This window comes from Vicugna pacos, chromosome 31 (genome assembly GCF_048564905.1).
Source record: "Vicugna pacos chromosome 31, VicPac4, whole genome shotgun sequence".
Classification (NCBI taxonomy): domain Eukaryota; kingdom Metazoa; phylum Chordata; class Mammalia; order Artiodactyla; family Camelidae; genus Vicugna; species Vicugna pacos.
The window spans coordinates 8215355-8240216 of NC_133017.1; the positions used below are offsets into that span (position 1 = coordinate 8215355).

At 43.3% G+C, this 24862-nt stretch overlaps 1 long non-coding RNA gene across 1 annotated transcript in view; it reads right to left on the reverse strand.

Annotated features, from left to right (window-relative positions):
- The window catches only part of LOC140690696 (uncharacterized), a 105979-nt gene extending 81718 nt beyond the window's left edge, over positions 1-24261 (reverse strand). The window contains exons 1-2 of the long non-coding RNA XR_012065956.1: positions 24081-24261; positions 22524-22693 (exon numbers count right to left, since the gene is read on the reverse strand). This is a non-coding gene — a long non-coding RNA (uncharacterized lncRNA). The remainder of the gene's footprint in view (positions 1-22523; positions 22694-24080) is intronic.
- Between the last annotated feature and the right edge of the window lie 601 nt (positions 24262-24862).

Consider the following 24862-nt stretch of genomic DNA (forward strand, 5'->3'; position numbering starts at 1 on the left):
GAAAGCATTTTTTTGAAATCTACAACACTGACAAAGCATAAAATCCTAGTCTCCTTTGAGGCTGTCATTTTCTGTTTCTGGCCAACACCCATCAATGAGCAGAACCACCGCATTCCCGAGCCATGGGACTCACGTGGGAAGCAGTTTTGGAGAAATTTCCAGGTATAGAATGTAACCAACTATACATAGAACTCTGAAAAAAGAAAAGAAGCAATACTCTGATTTTGGAACACACTAAAAATATTCTCCTGAGCCTTAGTAGCTGGAAAGGCTGAGCTTGTCCTAAACCACTTATTTATTTCACAGCCAGTGAGCATCTCACACAAACTCTGCTTCCCTGTGTCTACTGGGAGCCTCAGGCACACTGTTGCTGTCAATCTTATCAGTCATATGGCAGAGGCTTGTGTCTCACGCCTGCAACTCTCACACAGGCTTACCTCCTAGACTCACTGTCTGAACTTGGCCCCATTTTCTCACCTGTTTACTTGGTATCTGTTCTTTTGTAAGCTGCCTGAAGTGCTTTTTGGAACAAGTCAGAAGGATCAGTGGATTGAGAAATGGACAGATGGACAGGTGAGAGATGGGGAGACAAACAGAGAGACTCCAAGGAAAGGGGAACAAAGAAAATTTCCTATGCAAAACCGTCTTCTACTCAGGGAAGAAAACCACCACAGAGAAGTATGAAGAGGCAGGTGGCTTAGGACTGTTTCCTGGATTCCATGAAAAGTCACACCAAGAGATGAGAAGGTAGAAGTATAAATAATAAAAGAAAAAAAGCATGCATGCTTGAAAAATATATCTACACTATGTACTTTCTAAAGAATAGATTCAACTCAGCAGGGCCCAATAACACAATCCTTGGGTATTTACAGAATTGAGAATCCTATCTCCAAACCACAAGGCATCCATTCGGAGCACTGAGTGTCTACACAGTGCGGTCATAAGCCGTCACCTGAAAATCTATGCTATCCTGCACTTACGAGGAACGAACAGCTGTGCTCGGGCTGCCCACATGTGTCATTTACACCCCACAGCACTGCTACGGGAGGGGGACGCCCAGCGAGCCCATCTCTACAGGACCAAAAACAAGTCCGGGAAAGGATAAGCCAACCTACCAGTTCTCCATCTCACAAGACTGGTCACTCCAGAGCAGGAATCGAACTCAAACCCACATTTGCAACCACAGTACTACCGTACATCATGTGCTTTTTGTGTGCATAATACATTTGTTTTTGGCATGAAAGGATATTTAATAAATGATCAGTTGTCTTGTCTATCCAATTAGCTCACAATCTTTATGTTTTTTGAATTGTACACTTTTCCCCTGGAGAAAGGAACGGAAAGAGCAGGGGTCAGAATAAGGTGGGGCTCCATTCTTTAACTGTTACCTTATCTCATTCAAGTCCTGAACCAGGGAGAAGGAGCAAACATTCTCTTCATCTTTTAAAGAGAGTGCTCCACTGATGGTGACTTACTCAACTCCAAAACCAAGTCTGGGGGAAGGGCACATGCAGCAACCAGAGCAGTATCACCTGTAGGTAGGTGAAAAGAGCTCAGGGGATGGCTCAGGGGGTCAGTCTGATTTAATTTGAATCTATAAAAGAATACCACAGTCTAAAAATACTAGCATGCAATGTATTTGCTCTTTCCTGATATCTAACATGTTTCCACAGCCCACATGTAACATTATCGTAAACTAGTGTAAGGAAGAGTCCACAGACAGGGAAAATCAATGCCACAGGCAGGCTGAAACCCAGGCTGGAGGAAAGGAAGAGAAAGGGCATAGTTAAGAAGAGGGGAAATGCTGGGAAAAAGACATCATCAAAAGGACTCTAAAGCATCATCCAGCAATCATATAATCAATCATTCAAGAGAGAGTTACTGATGTCCTATTTTGTGCAAGATTTTACAGAGGGCAAAGAAAGACCGCAGCGTCCATCGTGACAGCAAGTGAAGGGGCTATAATACAATTCTGATCCCGGTACCTTGCACAAATGTACTCAGTATAAAGGTAAAAATATAAAGTAAAATAATACTATGTAAACTCTATGCATTGTTGACAAAAAATTAATGAAGACCTAAATACCAGGACAGACACACCATGCACATTCATGGATCAGATGACAGCACTCTTGGAATGGGAGTGCTCCCCAGAGCGATCCGTATACTCAACGTGGTCTCGATCACAATCCCAGCGGGCTCCTCTGCAGTAACTGACTAGCTGCTGCTACAATTCATATGGGAATTCGAGGGTCTCAGTAACTAAAACGTACTTGAAAAACAAGAACAATTTGAGAGGACTTGTAATTCTCAATTTCAAACCTTACAACTGTATCTCTAGGTGAGATTAGAGGCCATTTTTAAGTTATTACTGTGTTTATCCTTATTTTCTAAATTGTGTACAATGAATATATCTGTTAGAATAAGAAAAATAAAAAGTAAAGTATCTTCTAAAACATGCACACCGATTCATTCATTGGGAAAAAATTATTTTAACTATAAAGAGGTAAAAACATATCTAGTGAAAAAGGAGTACTTAAAAACAAGTGTGCATTTACAATTTTCATTAATTGAAAACTGAAAAGCACAAATACATCAAGTTTCTAGGGAGACTGGTGAAACATATTAATAGCTATTTTCAAAAATTCTAATTGAACAATGAAAACTCAAGAAAGGGAAATTCGTGATTAACAACCAACTGGAAACACATGGAGAGCAAAGGCCTAGAAATCACAGTTCCTTTACCTCTGCTACTAACTCAATAGGAGAGGAAATTCCTCACTGAGGGGACAGTGGAATCCCATGCATAAGACAGGATACACAGTACAAACTGCAGTAGTATCGGGCGTGAATTCCTTAGAAGAATTCTAAAGTTACAACATTGCTGAAAAACCATAAAAACACTGACAGACAGATTAAAACACACAGTCAGATATATTACATAGAAACATATGAAGCCTGCTCCCATGTTGCATAGAAATACAAACATATTTGTTCATTTATAGGCACTGATTACTTTATACCAAATAGAATATTTCAACTAAAACAAAAAATCAATACTACACTCCTGTTGTCAAAACTACTTGGTAAGTTACCCTGCTATGTAACCATAAAGTGTCTAAAATAGGTCTAAAATTAGTGACAAAGTTCTTTGTATGGTTTCTTGAATTCTTTTAAAAATTCCAAGCTTAATTTTAAAATACATCTGAGCAGAAATTCTATATTATCTTTTCCCCCGTGAAATGAACAACACAGTCTGTTGTAAATATTCAGTCCTTACAATGATTCACGAGCACCGTATCCTCACAAAACTGCTGGACAGCAAGGCACTATCCAGACACTGTGACCAAACAAATGAAACACAGGGAAGACAGTGACCCTGTTCTGGAGGGCTTATAAGCCGTGTCAACACCTCGTTTTTATTTGATTGTTTTGATTGGCTATCAAAATTAAATCAATCAAGTACTTTCTTCTTTGAGCATTCTGTAAGTCATGACTGTTTTTAGTGTCATGAGCAGGAAGGACTTAAGCATGACTTGATTAGGTCAACTAGCAACAATCATCACTGGAGAGTGAGTAATAAAGAAGTTAAGTGATAGCAATGCTTCTGCCTACATGAGACCTAAAATAAATCAACACTGATATCTGAAATGCAAATAAGGAGATGAGGTCCCTAATGAGAAAACAAACTAACAAGAAATCAAAAAAGGACAGATGTTTTCATTAACGATTCCAGGCAGTAGTGGAGCATGTTGGTGAAGAGCACAGATGCTGGGGACAAACATGAAGGTCTGAATTCCCACAGCACTGGGTAGCTGTGACACTGATATTTCAGTGAAATTTTCTGCATCTGAGTCTCCTATCCATAGACTGGTGACAACAACTGCACCCATTTACGAGAATGGTCCTACAAATTAAGTTATTTTATATATAAAAGTTTAAATAAAATACCTCAGATTTTAAATAATACCCCAGAATCACAAGGAACAAAGAAAACAGATAAATTGGAGTTCATCAAAATTTAAAATTTTGCTTCAAAGTGCACCATCCAGAAAGTGAAAAAACAGCACACAGGAGAAATTTTTTTAAAATCATTTATCTGACTAGGAATTTGTATCTCCAAATAAAAAAAAAAACCAAACAACTCTACAACTCAACAATAAAAAGGCAACTCAATTAAAATGTGAATAAAGTATCTGAAAATTTATTTTTCAACGAAAATATACAAATGGCCAATAAGCAAAATGAAATGATGTTCAATAGCATTAGATATAAGGGAAATCAAGTCAAAACCTCTAGGAGAAACCGCTTCACACTCACAAAAACAGATTATAATAAAAAAAGAATAACAAGCACTAACGAGGACACAGAGGAAGCGGAGCACGCAGCCCTTGCTGATGAGGTCGAAACACAGCATGGCAACTTTGGAAAACAGCCTGGCAGGTCCTCAGACAGTTGAACATTTGGTTTCTGAATGACCCAGCAATTCTGTTGTCTGGGCACACACGTAAGAGAACGGAAAACTAATGTCCACATAAAAACTCCTAAAAGAATATCCACGGCAACACTACTCATCACAGCCAAAAAACAGAAACAACCCAAATGCCTAACACCTGATGAATGGGTAAATAATGTGGCCCAGCCATACAGTGGAATATTATTCAGCAATAGCAAAGCATAGAACACTGACCCAGGCCACAATGTTGACAGACATTGAAAACGTTACTCAGTGTGAAAGAAGTCAGTCACAATAGACGGTTCCACTTACATAAAGTGACTCGATTTACATGAAATATCCAGCACAGGCAAATCCACAGAGAGAGAAGAGTGGATCCTTGCGGCTGGGGGAGGATTGGGAAGATGGGAATGACTGCTTATGCATACGGGGCTTCCTGTTGAGGGGATGAAAATGTTCTAAGATTGAATGGGATGCACAATTCTGGGCATAGAGTAAAAACTGCTGTACATTTTAATGGGTGAATTGTATTAAAACTGTTAAGAAAAAAAGCACCTCGGGTGAGTACCTTCCATAGTAAATGCAAATTGCTAATTTTTATTAGAGGAAGAAGAAACTGCCCTCAGAATGAAAGCAGGAGATCAGCAAATGTGAGTAAACCGAAATTGGACAAGAGCATTTAACTTCAAACAGTTGCTGAGTGTAAACGAAATATTCAGAAATAGGAAAATCAATTTCACATCAAGGAGAAGCATTCTGCTTCAAATGCAGATCAAGGCTTCGGCAAGCGCAGCTGCTAGAAATGGCCAGAGAAGAAACCTGCTTCTAAAAACAAGCACCAGAGCCAACAAGGAAATGGTGTTGAGGAAAGCAGGCGGACAAATATCTGGAACAGTTTGTTACAAATAATTTCTCCACTGAAAATTTAAAAATAAAATGAAAGTGATGAAATGCTCTGTTGACCTCACGTGAATGGGCTTCCTTCGGTGCTCGATTGTTCTGTAACCCCGATTGAGAGACTCAGGAGAGTCAGCATGGCTCCTGGGAGTCCCCAAGTTACTGCCCACCAGCACGCTGACCACCATCACATCTGCCAGGTTTGAATTGCAAAGAAGAGACCAACTTCTGAAAGGCACAGAATATGTTAACAAGGGAAGAAAAGGCTGCAGTCAGTCCTGGGACAGAGGCCCTGAGAGCAGAGGCCAGAAGTCTGCAGGTGAACTGCTGTGGCCCTGGGGCAGGAAGGGAACACAGGGGAGCATATCTCAATTACCTTCTCTCTCTCCCTCAGGTAGGAGATATAAAGCCTGCATCGTTCTCACCTGGAACTGTGGGTTCTGGCTGGCAGAAGTCTTACCTACAGGAAATGATTACTCCAGACTTTGTGGAAAAAGACAAGAAATTGAGAGGGATTAGGGAGCCAACTCCAAGAGCCTCTCAAATTCTCCCATATTTATTGTGTATAATCAAAGGAAATATTCATTAACAGTTGTGTGATAGTAAGGAGGAACTCCGGGAAAGACAGGGTGAGGCAGAGATTGTAGAATACACAATGAGTACAAAGGATTATTGTATCTTTAGGGAAGTCATGGGGTGAGGGGAACAAGATATATTTTAAGATATGTGAATTACAAAGCAGACTACCAGACCAGCCAGGTCCTTGTTTTCAGGATAATAGAATATCTAACAGCACACAATCCCAGCGTTTATACCTTAGGGCCCCGGTCCTTGCTTTGCAACCAGCAGAGTGCTATCTAAAACCTCAACTATGCAAGAGAAGCATTGTCTCTGCTTTTTAAGGCAAGGAGGCTGGAGAGAGGATGCACAGGCACTTGCTTGCAAAGCAGTTTCAAAGCATATTTTTTTCTTCTTAAAGATTACAGGCGACTGGGGTGTGTTAAAATTTGTTAACCCAATCATGGGCTCCCACATGGAACCATTATGGAGGACAACTTAGGGTGACAAATCCTTATTGTGGGTCTTTTCCTGCCAGCTTCAGCCACTCTAGCAGTGTCTAGGCACATCCATGAATAACGATCATACAGAACCACCCACACTCTTAACTCCTGGTGCTTGAAACTTAATTTTAGCTCTACACAACTTATCGTAGAAAAGTTTCAGAAATAAAAAATATAATATTCCTTTTTATATTTCAGCATATTACTGATTTTTCTGATTGCTCTAAGCTGCTTCATCTTGGTAAAGCACATAATTCTGCAGCTGAATTCAGTACTTTCCTTTGGGCATATCTAGACAGTTTGGGCTCACTAACTTCTGTTGGTCAACTACTGATACACTTAATTGATTTTTTTGTTTATCAATTTCAGCTGGGAGGAGAGGGAGTGTCACTCTGTTTTTCAGCCCACCCTCAACTCTTTTCTCATCAACTCACGCCTCCTGAAAACAAAACAAAGAATTTGTTTCCCTTCTACTCTTTCCACACACCCAACAGGATACATCAGCCTCGAGAAAGAATTCAACAAAAGTGTTCAAACAATAATCTACAAACCTGAAGCAACTCCATCTAAGAATCAAGATGCACAATGACATGAGAGTGTGTCAGGCACAAAGCATGGGTGAGGCTGACCACCTCATTTCTATTTTTCAAAGGAAGGAAGTTTCTCATACTTTTTATTATCACTCTTTGTCATTGTTTCTCCTTAAGCCAATAAATAGTTTATGAAATAATTAAGCACTGCAAAAACAGATATTTGCTGTATTAATTACAGAAGGCATTCAGAGGTGATAGGAAAATCCACCTCTGTAAATAAACAATAGTTCTTCCCCTCTGAAGAACACGTATACAAAATGCAACAGAGAATTCAAATTCTTGTGGAGAGGAGGAAAATCCAAAGAATCAATGCAACGTCATTACTATGAGTCAATAAAAAATTCACTGGACAAACATGCTCAATGCATTCAAAGAATTTTAAAGGCACACTGCAAAGCATTCACTTAATGATCTGCAGGCTAGAGGAAGAATTTTCCTCTTTAACCGACAACAGAAATCAATAGGGTGCCCCACCAAACAAGGACCAAACAACAATCAGGTTTTTAACAGTTCTGATAATTCAGCATGTTCTAAAGATCAACATCCAGAAATTTTAAACATTCATTCAAACCACAATGAAACCAGCACTTAAAAAAAAAAAACAGAGAAACTAAGCACATAGATCATGTACATATATCAATGAGAATTTCTTGTACGGCTGGAAGTAAGAACAGTCTACAGCTTTTACTTGAAAAATAAAACTACTTTTAATGATAACTGCTGAAACACATTTCATCATTCATGTTGCCTTGAAAAATCTGAGGCACTTGTATCTGATCAGAAAAGCCATTCTGAGAAATAGTAGGTTACAATTCAGTGCCAGTTTGCTTTAGAAGAAAAGAGAAAAGAAAAGCTACAGTTTCTCATATCCTGCACAAAGTGTGAAGTGCCTCCTTGCCTCTATCTCCTCCCATTTTCTAAGCTCATGCTCCCCAACCCTTCTGAAACAAGTATGAGAACCTCTTATTCCCAATATGCCAAATGACAAAAGAATATCAATTTATTTGTGTAAATATATGACTACACCATGAACTGGAGGAGAAAGGTATCAGAAGTCTTTATGGAAGTTATTTCTACCTTCCTGAAATCACACACAAAAACGTTCACACAGACACAGACACATACACCCTGGATTACTGGGCACTTCACAAGCTTAGTACTTACAACTTCTAGAAGATAACTTTGTAGTTAGTTTAAAATACAAAACTGTCAGCTTTTGAAAGCCTAGATCATCTGCTAAACCATCCAAACATCAAAGAGACCCAATTAGCCTTCTCTGTAGAATGTAATTTCCCTTGATGGCAAAAGGGACCCTAAGAAGTACTGGATCAAAGATTCGTGTTTATCACTACCTATGATCTTTTTTTAAGCACATTAACAGATTCAGAAATGTATGTCCCAACAACATCTATTCTTATTGAAATAGCATACGTTTTCAACAGTCTATACAGAGACTAGATCCCATGAGGGTGTTTAAGAGCTATTTTGTGTATAGCAATATTTATTTTAAAGTGCAGACAAGGAGGGTGGGTATTACTTAGTTGTAGAGCATCTGCTTAGCATGCACAATGTCCTGGCTTCAGTCCCCAGTACCTCCAAAAAAATTAATAAAAATAAGTGCATATTGAAAAACAAGAATACAGTTATAAAAAAATGCAGACTTAAAACCACTGCAATCTAGGTGCTACAATTATACTAAAAAAACAAGTGTTTCTATCAAATATTGACTATATGCCAATCACAGAGACAACCACAAATCACACCTGACAACCATCACGTGTGATTCTCAGCAACCCTACTACGTAGACACGGATGAGAAACCTGGCACTGCGGAAGAGGAGATGGACCTCGGAGGAGCCGGGGACGCTGACCGTCCTGCTCCCTGTGACACCGCGTCAGCTCAGGGCAAGCGCTGACGGAGCTGCTCTGAGGGGACACCCAGCTGCATGGAACCTTGGGGCACTGTGGAGTCCTAGAAAACACTAAAAATTTTTCAGTGAAAAACCAGCTCAAATATATTACACTGTGTCTCATCCTTTAAAAAGGGAACATGACTGAGACTTTTTTGATGCCTCCGTGTCCTTTCTGCCATCATCAATTATTTGCCCTCTCAGCATGACCAGTGATGAACTAGACCCCATATGAAGTGCACTCAGATGGAAGAGCTTTTAAAGTTATTTTATGAAGTTTGTAAGACTCTGTCTATGCCTCACACAGGCGGTCATCCATCATTTCTCACCGGTGTTGACGTACCACCTGAAATCACTCCTTTCTTCTATTTAAAATCCCTTCATCTAATCCAGACATTTCAAGAGCAAAGAAGTAGCTCAACCACAGACAGTAACAGCTTTTCACCAAACGGACTCGAACAGCCCATCGGACTACCTGGAAGCCCTTTTCTTCTATTAAACCCAATTCCAGGTACTTCATCATTTTCTGATTGGTGAACTTGGCCTCTGACTGGCTTACTCAGAGAGCTCCCAGCCTCACATCCGGGGTTGGGAGAGGACCCTGCAGTTGGGGAAAATCAGTGCGGATGGTGGAAATCCTCCAGCCAGGTCTGCATGGGTAGAAGTGCCAAACGTGCTCAGAAATTATACCGTCAGCACCCCTGGGCTCCCATTGACTGGTTTCCCATTAACCAAACTCATGACACACTGATGAAAGGAAACCAGAAACTTAACATATTAGTGTAACAGAAGATGTGAAACTATGAACCAGACTGAAATATCAGAGTTCAACCATGAGTACATTTTCTCCTCCACCTCCCAATCACGGGCAGGCAGTCACATGGCAAGCATGGACAGAAGCAAAACAGGAAGGGTTTCTAGATTAACTCAATGGACTAAATTTCTGTTATAAGAACAGATATACTGCCTGGAAAACAATTAACACCAATCACGGTGCACTATCCGTGGACAGTGGCCGAGACACGACTATGAGAACCTGTGTAACTCTCCTTTCCCTGTCCTTTCTGGGCTAACTGATGCACAGAGGTACAGAGATTCTGGGATGCAGATACATCTAAACACCCAAAGCCCATCTCTGGGAGCCTCAAAACCAGACAGCCAGGGTTTAAATACCAGCTGTGCCACTTGCTGGTTCTGATTTTGGCCAACTTACTTACCCTCTGTGTGCCTCAATTTCCACACTGTAAACCTGGGACAACAATAAAACCTTCCTTACTCGCTTGTTGAGAAGATTGAAGGATTCATTTCTGTAAAACTCCCAGAAAAGAATGTAGCACACTTTTGGTGCTCGACGAATGTCAACTTAATATCAAAGTGATTTACAAGTCTCCCTTCTAATCATCTTATGTGTTTCTTGGCTAGTCTAAGTCCCAAAGAAAATCCTTATTTCTACTTTTATAAACTCTTGGGGAGCACCCTTCTCTTCCATCCCACCACCTGTTTAAACCAAGGGAGGTGATGCCTCCTAACCACTCCTCTGGGCCATCGAGAGTGCCTCTCCCTTCACACCTCTGGCCCCTGGCCCACACCTAGCACTCATCACACTAACAGAGTGAGGTGTGAGTCCGGGGAGACAAGCAGGGTATTTGAAACCCTTCCTTCCCCTCCAGTGTTGGTCACCAGTGGGAAGCACCCGGGATGCTCAGCTCCATGGCAGGAAAGCCCTGTGCTTGAAGGGGCAGGTCCTCTCAAGGGAAGGCTCGCTGTGGCCCAGAGCTACATGGGATAGGGTGAATCTCTAATTCTGGGACACATTATCATGACACGCATTTCGCACAGCCCTGAAGTTCATGGAGAACGTGGCTTCATCAGTAACAAAGAAGACATTTATCAACTGTCTACTATTTTGTGCCATCTCTCAGTTGGCTGCCGGAGACAACATGTGTATAAGTATTGGATCTCCTTAGGCCCCAACATATATGAAGTAACAAATAATTCTGTGGCTTAACGTTGGTTCAGGGCGACTGTGTAACATTTCTTACTCTGCTGATTCTTAATTATGTGTATAGGAACTATGGAACCTCCTCAAATATCTTTCATCATAAAACCAGCTTTTCTTATTTTCCTGTTTCTTAGTAATTGCCAAAGACTCTCAAATGATGACTTCACACCAAAGAGCAGCTAAAGTTTATGAGCCCTCTTGACATACCCACTGAGGTAAACACTTTACATGATTTCTAATTCTCACAATTCTACAAAGCAGATACGAATGTCCCCGTCTCACAGACGAGGGAAAATCTCAAACGAACTGACTCAGGCTCACATGGCTCAGTGGCAGTGCGTGCACGCAAACCCAAGTCAAAAAACTACACACCTTCGTATATGTACCAAATCTCCTACGACCAATTAACGCACAGCGGCGGGGTCAATACTCAGGGAACTCAATACACTTCTCAGCTTTAAGGTGCTCCAGAGGCCGATTCTAGCTGTTTTATAAAATCCCAGCTCACTGGTTTCTAACACTGGAAGAAAACTCCAAGTTTTCCATTGTTTGCACAACAAGTCTGAAATGTTCCCAGTGACATAACAGAATAAAACTAACATATAAGCAGAATAATTTTTTGAGGAAGACATACGTAATGGACATTGTGCTATTCTGAAGCATTAAGCAAAGAAATCAAAATAAAATAACTTTGTTTAAACCTTCTATTACAAATAGGTAAATTAAGACTGTAAGAAGGTGCAACAGCGCCACCTATGGCTAAAATGACCTTCCAGGTTGCCGGGAAACATGCAACACAAAAATTGCCTGTAGGATCAGAAACGAGAATCAGATAACTAAAAGCTTATGTAGCACATACTGCACTTTGCTTCGGGGAAGGGTGGGGTGTTCAGTATTTAATCTCATATTGCTAATACTCCTGAATATAAACAGAAGACATAGGCTCATGGAAACTCATCTTAGAAGAGGAAAGAATACAGTCCAGCCACTTTATTTTACAGGAGGGGAAACTGAGACATGGAATCTGTCCTCCTGGCAATCGGCAGCAAAGCTCTCCTAGGCCTCATGTCTTGTACTGTAGCAAAAACCAACAGATTTGTACTAGACCTATATTCATAAAAGTCACGTCTGTATTTTTCCAACAGTAGGTTATCTAAGTATCTTGCAAAATAGTTCTCAAAGAGCCAGGATATCATAAAAGTCTGTTGAAATACAGAAATATTTATTTACATAATAAAACAGCATGAGCTTCTTTCTATTAAAAAAGTGACATGTCAAATCAATCTTTTGATATTTTAAACCTGTTAAGAATGCAGGAAAAAAAATCAAAATTTTCTTTAATCACAAAAGAGAGAAGCTTATTCCCTGAAAATGATCAATATGGATTTTACCAAACTTAATGGATCTGGTCAGAATCCCACGAATTTAAATGTCTGAGTGGATAGTTACACGGCAACATGAATTCTGAGTTGCAACAACACATTTTCTGTGTAAATAATCTTCAAGGTCATCTGATTAAGGCTATTTAACTATTCCCTGTCTCAGTAGAATGATACAGATTTCATTAAAACTTCATACTACACTAAAAAAAAATGAATCCTTGTTACTTTAAACCATATTCAAATATAACATATATATACATATTGAATATGCATCAGAAATAAGCGACATTCTTCAGTATTCAGAGTTGATACTTCTAAAATATCTCTCATTGTGACAGCACATTTTTATTAAGCACCTCTTGGGTTCTTTGTATACAAGGCGTCTAACTCTCACAGTCAGACACTTTAAACGATATTACTCAAATTTCACAAATGAGGAAATGTACTTAAGCCATGAAAACAACTTACATTTTCATCAAAAGGAAACAAAAGAGTAAAGATTTTACTTACAATATTCACTGACAAACTTTCTTCCCTATTAAGGCTACATAAAACCTATTCAGTCTTTTTAAGTATTTCTGTCAATAAGGGCCACTAGAGAAAAACATGTAACATCATTAGAAGTGGTTGGACTTTCAAAGCCCACTTCTCATTTGCACTATAATTATTTTTAATATTTTGTTTTTAGTGCTTACAGAGCACTAAAATAAAAAAAATTAACTTTTTAAATAATTACCTGAGAATGCAATATTTGTGAAACTGTACAATTTTAATTTATGCCACTCTGTCTCACATTCTCAATGGTGTCTCTCTTTTGAAGGCCTCATCAAGCTGAGATCACTATAATCGGCCATTTATGGAGTCACAGGAGTTCGGGTAACCACTCAACGGGAGGCTGATTAGAGGAGCAATTAAAAATGCATCCTGTGCAGCCTGGGTTCCAGCACCAAGCTAGCCACCGCCAGCTCCGTGTGATTTGGGACAAGCTGCTCCATCTCACAATCCCTCAGCTGCAAAAAAGGAGACACAGATACCAACCCGCAAACACCTGCTATGAAGTAAAACGTGAGGAAAGCATTTTAGCCTTAGGTACGTGTCCACTCAGAGCGAGTTTGGTCATTATGATGATGAGGATAGCTGTTAATAAATTAAGATAGACCAAAAAGGAGAAATCACCTTAAAGGAGAAACATTTTAAGTCCATGAGCATTTCTTTTTGGATGGATTGCAGGATATTCTTTTGATTTTTATAATAAACCAAGTTTTGTAAACTAATTATAGATTTACAGTTTCATGGACAAGTCTCCAGAAAAAGAATTAGAGGCCTCTAACCTCTGAATACTAAGAAAATAAAGTTTAAAAAAAATCAAGGGGGAGATAATACCTCATTTGGGAAAGTATGTGCTTAGCATGCATGAGGCCCTCAGTTCAGTCACCATTAACTCCATTTAAAAGCTTTGTTTTTTAAGAAGTGAAGAATTAAAGCAAAAAGATGGAGGAATACAGAATTTTTTAGAGACTCATCTCAGATTTATGATGGGGAAGAAACCATCCATTTCTGAGAAGAAACCTTGAGAACTATGTAAACTGGATCTGAGATGTCTAGTCTTCTAACATTATTCATGAATTCATATTACCAAGCCTTAAAACTACCTGATAACGCACAGTGGTGATACTGATCATAACAGCTGCCATCACGGATCGAGCTCCGTCTAGGACTGCTCTGTTCTGACATCTCTGCCCCTGAGGCCTCACCAGGCTGACAGCACTAAATTCGGTCATTCATGAGCATCGCGTGTAAGTCCTCCCATTGTGCTCCTCACTCTCCCCTCACCAGCCCCTCTGAGGGAAGCACTGTTATCATCTTCCCCACCCGCAGATAAGGTCACTGAGGCACAGAGACTAAACCAGTTCCAGGTCACATCGGCATTAAAGGATGTCTGTATTACTGCTGTTTTGCTTTTGACAAAGGAATCTGAGATATCAATTCAAGGGAGACTGTTAAATAATCAAGTCTGTCAGGTCTTCACCCCAAAGAGCAGATACTATAAATTCCTGATGTAGGATGATGCTGCCGACATAAACTGACTCAGCTTGAAATTAATATCCAAGATGAAGCAGCGGATACACATAAATATTCACAACTGTCAACTCCGCTCACGGGTCTGGGTCCTTCACTGCCTAAACGGGGGTGAAATCCCCACCCGTGTCCAGGAGGGAAGCGCGGCTCTTCCCGGGTTCACCCAGGCTTCACGGGCTATTACCCCCACAGACTGGCCTCAACGATTAAAAGTTCTTAAGATTTTTACACCATGCAAAACTAAAAGACATTTCTGCAGATGGAGCACTTTCTCAGGCTTAAACCTTTTTTGCCTACACTCAGCAAGGGGGAAAAAAGAAACATGACTCTACAAAGTCTCTGAACCTCACCTCTCACAGGAGTAGAACGGCCACAGCAGATGACTCTTCACATTGCAGGGTGAGAACAAAATAAAGCCGCCCTACAACAGGCCCTCCCAGAGACAGTGCTCAGCAGTCTTCTGCACACTCACGGTTGTGCAGCCCTCACCACCATCTATTTCCAGAACACTTCATCACTCCAAAACAATCCCCCTGTCATTAGCAGTCACTCCCTAACACCCCTCCACCCAGCCTCTTCCAACTATCACCTACTCTCTGCCTCTGCATGTGCCTATTTTGGGCATTTCAGATCACTGAAATCAACAATATGTGGCCCTTTGTGTCTGATTTCTTTCACTTAACATGCTGTTACCAAGGTTTGTCCATTTTGAAGTGGTATCAGTATCTCTCTCTTTTATTTTTTTTGAAAACGTTAAAGATTATTAGAAGGTGGTAATTACTATCAAAAAGAGTAGAGTGGAGCATAAGTGATTGGGTTTCAAAGGGAAAAGGGCGGTTTGAACTGTCAGGGTGGACTTCCCAAAACAGGTGGCCTTTTTCATTTTCCTCTTTTTTTTTCTTTTTTATTCACTCTTACGTGTGAATAATGTTCCACTTCATGGAGATACTACATTCTGTTCATCCATTCAGCAGCTATGAATGGACGAAGTCCAGAAGAATGACTCTAAGGGGTGACTAGCATGGATGGCATTTAAGCAAAGGGCAAGATGTGCTTTCAAAAAAAAGCCAGCAACAGAGACACAAGGAAATTCAGTGCGTTTCTGAATAAAGTGCGTGCTTGCTTCGGCAGGACTTCCGTGCAGGGCTGGGGCGGATATTGGCAGGAATCACGGTGAGGGAGACACCTGAGAAGACTCCCCACTGCAAGCAGCTCAACCAATTCTCCTCCCTCATCCTGTATTGTTAGAGCCATGTTTCTAGGTTACTGTTATTTCAAGTAATAGCACTTTAACTGCACATCTGATCATCTCCATCAGACCGCATTAACCCCAACCCACAGAAAATCATTCACTAATCGGAGTAGCTCCAGGACATAACGGTGATGGATCAGGGAGTCCTGCAGCATTCCAGCCTGCAGGCACAAACCCCACATGTGCCCTGATGATGTCCAGAAAATAAAATGTATGGAAATATCTCACTGCTGGTACACGACATCTGCCCTCAAATTGTCTCAAAATCATGCTGGCAAAGCACTACTCAACCCGCTCACTACAAAAAAAAAAAAAAAGCTAAGAAGGCAAATTTAGGCTCTACCGTTGAAAACCAGCAACCATCACTGCCAGTATCTGAGCTGGAATGCTCCTGACTTTGAAAACCACTGCGCAGTTACTTTTCAAACTTGAAACTCATATATGTATACCACGTAGATGATATTGCAGTAGGATTTTTCTTTTCAAAATCTCCAGTTGCAACATTATCACAAGAAAGTTTATGTTTCAGCTTTAAAAAAATTAATTGTCCTCCACTTTCTTAATTTTGAACATATTATTATTTTGTAAATGGAGTTATGCTGCGGATTATAAACCAACTCTTTGATTTCTGCAAACAAGACCTTTATGACCTCACTATTTCACAGCAAACTTTAATGATTCTTTGAGAGGTGGGGCCTAGGGCGCTCAGTAACAGCTCTTTAAATACTGACAAGGATGTGCTATTAAGTAATGCAAAGGCTCTAACTCCGCATTAGCTCAGAAAGCAAAGAAACTACACCAAACACTTACTTTAACAATTTTATATATTTCTGTTCTTTTGAGTATTAAAGTTCTTAAAAGATATGATTTTTTTTTTGAAAAAGACAACAGCTGTATTAAATTTCCTCTCAGCAAGAAAGCAATCTTTATCAAGAATAAAAACCACTATGGAAATCAAAATGACAGGACGTTTCTAGCTAAGTAAACATCCAGATCTGAAAACAAACCTATATCCTATCAGATCTCACTCGAACGAGCTCAACAAAGTCCTGGGCTACACTGAAAATTAGCTCTTCTGTTCCAAATGTTGGCTGAGCTAAGATCATCGCACAAGGCAGGGAAGGAGAGAAGACGAAAGTCCACCTGGTGGCCTCCATCGGTTTTCTTCCAGCCACAAGGTGCCTCTAGGGCGGCCCTGCTAACAAGCCCCCATAAGGAAATCCAGCATCCACACTGCCCCTGCCTTCCCCAAGCAGCCCCGACGCCCTTCTCCCAGCCTGTGAATGGTCTTCTAATGACACCCCAGTTGGTGGCACCCACCCCCTCTTCCCCGCTACACACACACACACACACACACACACAGAGCCACGGCAGCCTTCCCAAATCACAAATTTGATTACATCACCCCCACTTCAAACCCTTCAGAGGCTCCCTGGTGGAGTTCTAGCCCCACCACTGACCCTGCTCGCCCAGCCTCACATCAGTACCCAGGTCCCCAGTGAACTGAGGGGCCCCCTGACCTGCTCCTACTTGACACTTGCCTCCAAGATTATTTTGACTGTTTCCCAAGGAAGACTTCCTTCCCTCCAAACTCCACAATTTGTTCCCCTGTTCCTAGAACATTCTAGGCTAAGTCAACTTCTGACAATGCTAAGCTCTCAAGAAGCAAATATATTTTGCTTACTAATGTGGATACACACTCTCTCCCCTAGACTCACAGTAGTGTGCGTGTTATGAATAAATGAATGACGGGGTGGGTCTCAAAGGGACAGACATACCTGCTGTCGCCCGTCCCGACCCTTCTGTCTGTAGAATATCAGAAGCAAAACCAGAAGTACCTTTCCTGAAGGTCAATTTCTGATGACACCCTTCACTGTCTACTATGTCAGTTCTAGAAAAACCCAAATTCTTCCAAAGCCCTACACCCCAGACACTCTCCAGTGTCCTCCCCAGAAGGGGCTCCCTCCACCCTGGACCACACAGGGCACTCTCCCCGGGTCCCCACAACAAAAGCCTGCAGGCCTCTGCCCGGGCTGCACCTGTGACCTGAGCCACATTCTTGACTCCTTCTCCTGGCTGACTCTTACTCTGTCCTCACAACTGAATGTAGAGCCCATTTCTTTCAGGAAGTCCTCTCTGATAATGTCCTTTAGGTCTTGGCTGGGCTCTATGTATAGTAGCAGTACATGGTGACCAACTGGGACTTTGCCCGCTACGTTGAGACCACGAAATCTTGGGGGCCACGTGGGAAGGAGTGAGAGATTACAAGAGAGGTGGGGAAAGCAAAAAGCAAAAATCACAGCCCAAGTCCCAAATTCAAGGATACTTTCTCAGGAAAAAGTATAAACTATTTCACACTTGTGCAATTTGGCTCCTATTTTTGTGGCTTCTGGACAGCAAGAACTTGGTGTTCTAGTCCAAAGCCCAGATTACATGCAAATAAATGTATATATTCATATCCAAAGGAAACCAGAGATGCTCAACAACAGTTTGCAGTTAGAATTGAAAGGAACTTTGATAAAGGCAATCTCTCTCTTTCTCTCTCTTCTTTCTTTTCTGGCATCATATAATTTTAGAAGTATTTGCGTGACTAAGAGGTGGCTACAGACCGTGATTCTACACTGGAGTGTTTGGGGCTGAGGAAGCCCAGATCATATTCACTGTGTAAACGCAATCACACCAACACACTGACAGGAGCCCTTGTGGTGGAGCTGATGTTCCAAAGCGGGCAACCATATGTTGTAAGAGAACTCTAACTAGAAAGTAAGAAATGCAATGTTCTGTACTCAATAACATTTGTTATATGGGCCATTAACTGATTGTATATCTTGACTAATGAAACCCAAAATAAATTGTCAACGTCGATTTTCTCCATCTGACCATTTTCTGCTAACTTTGGATATTTAACCCTGACTCCGTAAGTAAAGCTCAGCCTTATGCTGCAGCACAGCTACATCCCGTGGAAGAAAGCAGATCAAGGGAGAACTGGAGAGTTTCCCTTCAGAAGCTGCTAAGTCTGGTTTTGCACCTGTACGTCATTTGCAACCACGTCATCATCAAAGGAGTGAGACCTTACATCTGTGGGGTGAAAAGCACTGCGGTGCTTCAGAATCATCAAAGAATACTGCGCTTTGTGCAACAGTCCTGAGGCACTTAAATCGCACTTTTTCTGAAAGGTTCCAAAAGTGATCCACTTCACCATTCCAGGTACAATAGGGAAGTACTGGAATTAGTAGAGAAAACACGCCCTTGAAGTCTGACAAGGCCCTGCTTGAATTCTGCTACAGCATTTACTAGCCGCTAAACGAACCAATTCCTTAACCCCTCTGAGAAGGCTTCCCAATCCACAAAAGGGGGCTGCCACCGCCCACCTGGGAGGCATGGATGTGAATGCAACATGCAAGTAGGGCGGCCGACTGGTACCTGACACGGGGCCTGGCTAGTTTATCTCCGCTGACCTTCTCCCCCTTTAAAGTTGCACTGTTCCCCCAGTAAGGATCAAGCCCCCGGAACAGACTGCCCGTATCTTCTGTGTATCCCCGGATACATGCCTTACGCTTAGGAGGCCAGAAAAACAGCCTCGTCCCCAGTCACTATCAATGTTCTTAAAAGTCTGGGTATTTTTAACTGTATTTTTCAATGAGACTATTCCAGAAATTTCCAAGCACCATTCTCCAGGTTGGCTCCCCTCCCAGCGCCCATCCTTTCTCACCTCAGAAACTCTGCATGATTGCTTCTGTTCATGGGAAAGCGAGTCCGGTAGGGTGGGGACTCCCAAGGACTCCCCCCATCATAGGTGAGTGTGACTACCTTCACCCCACTCCGACTCCAGCTTCTGAGGATTCTCCCCTCCCAGACCCTGCAGCCTCTGCAGCTTCCCAAGACACACACGTGGCCACAACCTTCCCTTCAGATTTCTTCCTGGCTGGCCCTGCCCTCCCCCGTCCCCTTAAAGATAAATGGCTTTTGTCTGAAAATCGCAAATGCCGCTGACTGACACACCATAGCTGCATGGCCTGGGCTTTCCTCCAACCCAGGCACAGCCCTGCCCTCCCTCAGCCTAAGTCTGTACCTCTCGAGATGATCTAATTCACATGCAAGGCTGTGAACACCAGTTGAGAATGACGACTCCCAACGTGAATCTCCAGTCCGGCTCCTTCACCTGAGCCCCAGTCTCATAGACACGAGTGCCTCTTTGAAGTCCTAACTTGAATGAGAAATGGCATCTTAAAAATGCCTCATGTCCACCATTTACTCTGGAATTCGAATCCTGGCAGGTACCTCCCAGGCTCCCCATTTTAGTAACAGCCCCAGCACCCACCTAGTTGTTTGAGGTCACATTCAATTTCACTGTTCCCTCCCCCAAGCCCTGCCCTGGAATCAGTCCTATTTTTTCCATTGCTAAGCCCATATCAAGTCTGGTTCTGCAGGGACAACGGCCGGAACCCCAGAAGCTCACAGCACTGAGTCACAGTCCTCCGAAGGGAGCTCCCTGGAGGGGGAGGCATCTCCTAGCACGGGTCACCTCAAAAAGCACTGGATTCTCACAAAGGAGGCCCAGGAGAAGGGACTCAATATTCTCCCGTGGTCTGAGCTTTGAAGGGCCTGAGGTCTGGGGGAGCTCCTAATTAGCAGACACAATTGCCAGTGAGCAGATGAGGATGGAGGATCCCAGGAAAGTCTGTTCTCAATCCGACCCCTGGACTCTCGGGAGCAACGGGAAAGGCCTGTGTCCAGGGTGCAGCCTGGCCATCACAGATCCCAGCCTTCATTTGCCAACCTGGACAGCCTAGACTCCATCTACTTGAGACATTTACTTCTATTCTGTTCCCCACCCAGAATGGACTCATTCAGATATTCTGGCCTGACTCAAGCGAGGCAAATTCAGTGAAAAATGAAGTGTCCACTTTTGGACCAGAGCATGAAAGGACAAACAAGGCCTCATGGACAGCATGATGGTGGTGGCGAAACCCTTCCCCCGGGTGAGATGAACCAGGGTAGAGGTGAGAATGCAAGTTCCTAGGTCGGTCAAACCATCTTCCTTCACGGTTGACTGGGGTGTTGGAGACTCACTACCGGAAACTAATGACAAGACAGTGGTGGACGTCAGCTGCAACAGACACGGAGACAGCTATTTACTGCCACCATGGGTTAAAAGTAAAGGCTGGGGCAGGGAGGCCTGCACGGCTGCTGAGGCAAACCACAGACCCGGCTCTGAATGCCCACTGGCTGAAGCAGAGAGGAAGCTACGGTCCCTTTTAGCGGTCCCTGTGTCCACCAGATCCAGGTGAGCCAGCTAGTTAGGAGAAGGCCATGTTGTCCTGATACTCAGAAAAACAAGCCTCGTAAAGGGAACAAAAGAGTGGCATGGATTTTAGACACAATTCTGCCCCTTTATGAAGGCAAAGTAAAGTAAATGGCATGGGGAAGTTGAACGCAAAAAAAAACATTAAATAACAAAATGATGACTGATTCCTCCAACAGCGTCCCCTACAGCTGCTCACCCCCGATCCAGCCACTTTCTCACCAGTGACCCCCGGCCAGGAAGCTCCGTCACGCACGTCACGCACGTCACACAGCGACAGCCAGGAACCACATGCCGAGCACGTTTGTGTAAAAGCAGGAATACAGCAAGATCCTGCAGACTTTGACTTTCCAAGTTTAAATACTTCATGAAAAGAATTCCTCAGCAGCTGCCTAAACCAATTCGCATTTCACTTTTTCAAAACATTCAAACAAATTTAATAAGGGCGCATTTGTCACCAAATATAAGGAGGACCAAACAGGTTCCTCAAAGCAAGGATTTTAACAGGTATCAATCTCCAGTGGGTGATGGGCTAACAAAACAAATATTCCAAAAAATTAGAAAATAAAAAGATGACCAGGATAATACATGGATCAAGGCAGCTGTTAAGTTTTTACTTTTAAAAGAGATGGAGACAGTACGGAGGGAAATCTGGCTATTTCATATGCAGGGTGTGAACAGCCCACATTTTCAGACCCAACAACATGCTCACTGGGCAGTACAAGAGAAAAAGGAATAAAGAAAAAGGAAAAGAGGAACAAGAGAAAATTAGAAACACACAAGAACAAAAATGATTTTCACAGCATGTACAAGATTTACGTGGGTGTGTGAGGCCAGGGACGCGGGGACGATGAGACCCAACCTCACCTCCTGCTCCAGGGAAGGCAAGGGCCTGAGGGGAGCGGTGCTGCCCGGGGACCCCAACGTGCTCAGCACCCCTAACCAAAACTCCACCTACATGCGTCTAGGCAGCTTTAGAGCTACAAATTATGGTCGCATTTCAGGCTTGACAGTTGAACTCACTTCCACCAAGAGTAGCAGGAGAGAATTAGTCTCCTCTCCTGCACCAAAGCATTGTTTAAAAAATTAATGACTGTGGAATAGTAAAAGCAACAATGAAGTAAAAGAGACTGGAGGAGAATGTGCTTGACCCGAGCTCACTGGCCTCGTTATCTCATTGACATTTAGATGCTGTCTGAGCCCTTATGGTATCAGAACAGACAGTCCCACAAGGAAGGAGTTTTAATGCGCTGCTGTATTTTGATGCTGGAAGCCATGCCTGGTACACGAGGTTCTTGGTAAACAATGGTGACACTGTCAACCACTATGGGCTAAGTACACATCCAGCTACTAAGCCAAATCCAAAGGGCAGACTTCAAAAGGCAAAAACAAGCTGTCATTCTCTGGTGGGTCTGTAGACTCAGAGCCAAGCAGTTGCTGAGCAAAAATGTCACCAGTACCTCCTATGATAAAAGACGAGGCACTGGCCAGGGGACTGGGGCAGGGCTCCAGGCTTCCACTGCTCAACCACCAGCCTGTCCAGGGGAAGATGGCAGTCGCTGCTTACATTGCACTGATGCACCTACCTTGACTAATGCCTGGGGCCTCAGCAGGAGGTGACATGAGAGGTGAACAGAGCCAGCCTCGGTGTAGCACAGTGCTGGCAGCTATTCCCTCAGCAGTGCCCAGGCTCATAAACATGCCAGCTCATCTCCAAGAAGCAGAACGGGAGTGCGGGCATGTAGATCACAGGGCCCTGTGTGGACAAGTACAGATCATGGTCACGACAAGCCTTGCCCCTTCCTTAAGCCATAGAGGTATGTCCGGGAGGAACAGAAAATTCATCCAGAGCCCGCTAGGTGGGCTCTCACAGGTGGAACTTGGGTACCCTGTGCCTCTCACACACAGGGCTTCTCTGGACTTTCTTTTTATCAATTCTCTAGCATCTTCTCCTCCAATTTACCAACAACCAGAAAGTAGGATCTGATCCTAGGTAAGTTCAATAATCACAGAGCACCGCCTCCACAGCGGGCCAGGCAGCACGTGCCAGGTCCTCCGACCGTCACCTGTGGGACCGCAATGAGCGCTCTCCAGACTCAAGTCCCGAGGCCGTAGGCCGGGGGGAAACAGCTTCCCTCACTCTCTACAGCAAAGGGGGACAAACAGTTGGCAAAGGCATCTCACCCTCTTCTTCCCGAGGAATATCATGATAGACACACGGGGAAACAGAGCAGAAGGTGGGGGTTAGGCAGCCCAGAAGAGCTCCTCTGTATTTCAGAGGCAAAGTGGGGCCGTTGACTTAATCACAGGGACAAAGTGAGGATGAACATTTCCCTGCTCTGTCCCATACTTCATGATATGCCTTTCCCTGCATAAGGAGTTCATTCGGAAGTCCCTGGTGGTGTTTCTGATGTCCTAAATTGGCATGCTGGCTGTCGGGCAGGAAGAGAGGGCCTGAGCCAATCAACTTCTGGACCTGGGAGGCAGGAGACACCAGCTCCATCCCCAGCTCAACCAGCGCTGCCTCTCGGGATTCAGCATCTCATCTATAAGCAAAGGGATGAGACTGTCTCAGGACAGGCTGCCCAAGAGAAATGAAATGGGAGCCATGTAAAGGAAGTTTCCAAGTTGCCACAATTAAAACGGTAAACAAAGAAACAAACCAACCAACAAAAAAAAAAATACTAGAAACTGATTTTAAGAACAGATCTTACTTAATCTACTGTATGTAAAATTCTATTATTTTGACATGTAATCAATATAGGAAGTAACAAGATAGTTTATATAATTTTACTAGACAAGCCTCAGCGTCTGATGAGCATTTGAACTACAGCACATCTCAGCTCAGAGCAGCCTCGTCCCCAGCTCTCCTAGCATCAGTGGCTGTGGCTACTCTATTGGACAGCAACTCCAGGGGTCCCATCATGGTCCTGGCTGAAAAGCGGGATTAAGTGTCCACACTAACCCTAATAGAATCTCTCTGAAACAAAGGCGGATTCACTTTGAAATGTCTGTAAACCGGCGGGCTGCACCTCCCTCCCCCCTTGGCTACAAGACAGCTCTCTTCCTTGCTGATTCCTTTCTAGATGTAGGGAAGCAATCCGGAACACAGCCAGGGTGGACTGGCCTCCAGGTAGACTTACCTGCTGTCTGTGTCCAGTCCCATGACGTCCTCCTTCTCGAACGGGATGTAGACGAGGGGGATCTTCTCCTCAGATTTCTTGGGGGCCCCATCCAGCCACTTGGACTTGGGCAAGATAAAGAGTGACTCAGTGAAGTCTTCAACCCTCTTCTCCACCACCCTGCAGTCCTCGTAGTTTGAAGGACAAGTCGGTGGGTGGCTGCTCGGTTACCTCCCCATGCAGCACAAAGACAAAGAGCTGAGAGTCATTAAGCGTGGTGCCATAAAGCTCGTCTGCATGTGGAGCTTCTCAAAGGCCCTGGTCGAGAGACAGTCGGTAATGGTGACAAGGCCCACGACATTGCGGTGATTCTGGAAGCCACTCCACACATTCTCGGGTGCATAGTGGTACTTTTAGTGGATACAGAATGCCCACTGGGGGCCACAAGGGTTGATATGGCTCACCAAGGAGATTCGCTTATTGATGCAAAAGAAATTCTCCTCTGAGATGATCCCCATGGGTTTGACCACAACGGGAAGCGTCTGGTGTTCCTCAGCACACTGCACGAAGTCAGGGATGCTCATGTTGCAGGCCCTGCCGAGAGGGGAGAGGAGATTGAGGTACATACACTGCTGTGGGCTGCAGGCCCATTTGGGTGGCGGTGACCTGGTGTGTATCAGCCAGAAGGCAAGGGAAGCCAAAGCAAATCCGGGGGTACAGTTTGTCCTCAGAATCTGCACATGGCTACCGTAGCTCGGATCACATTACCCAGCTTTTGGTCTAGGCTTCCTGCCCCTGCAGAG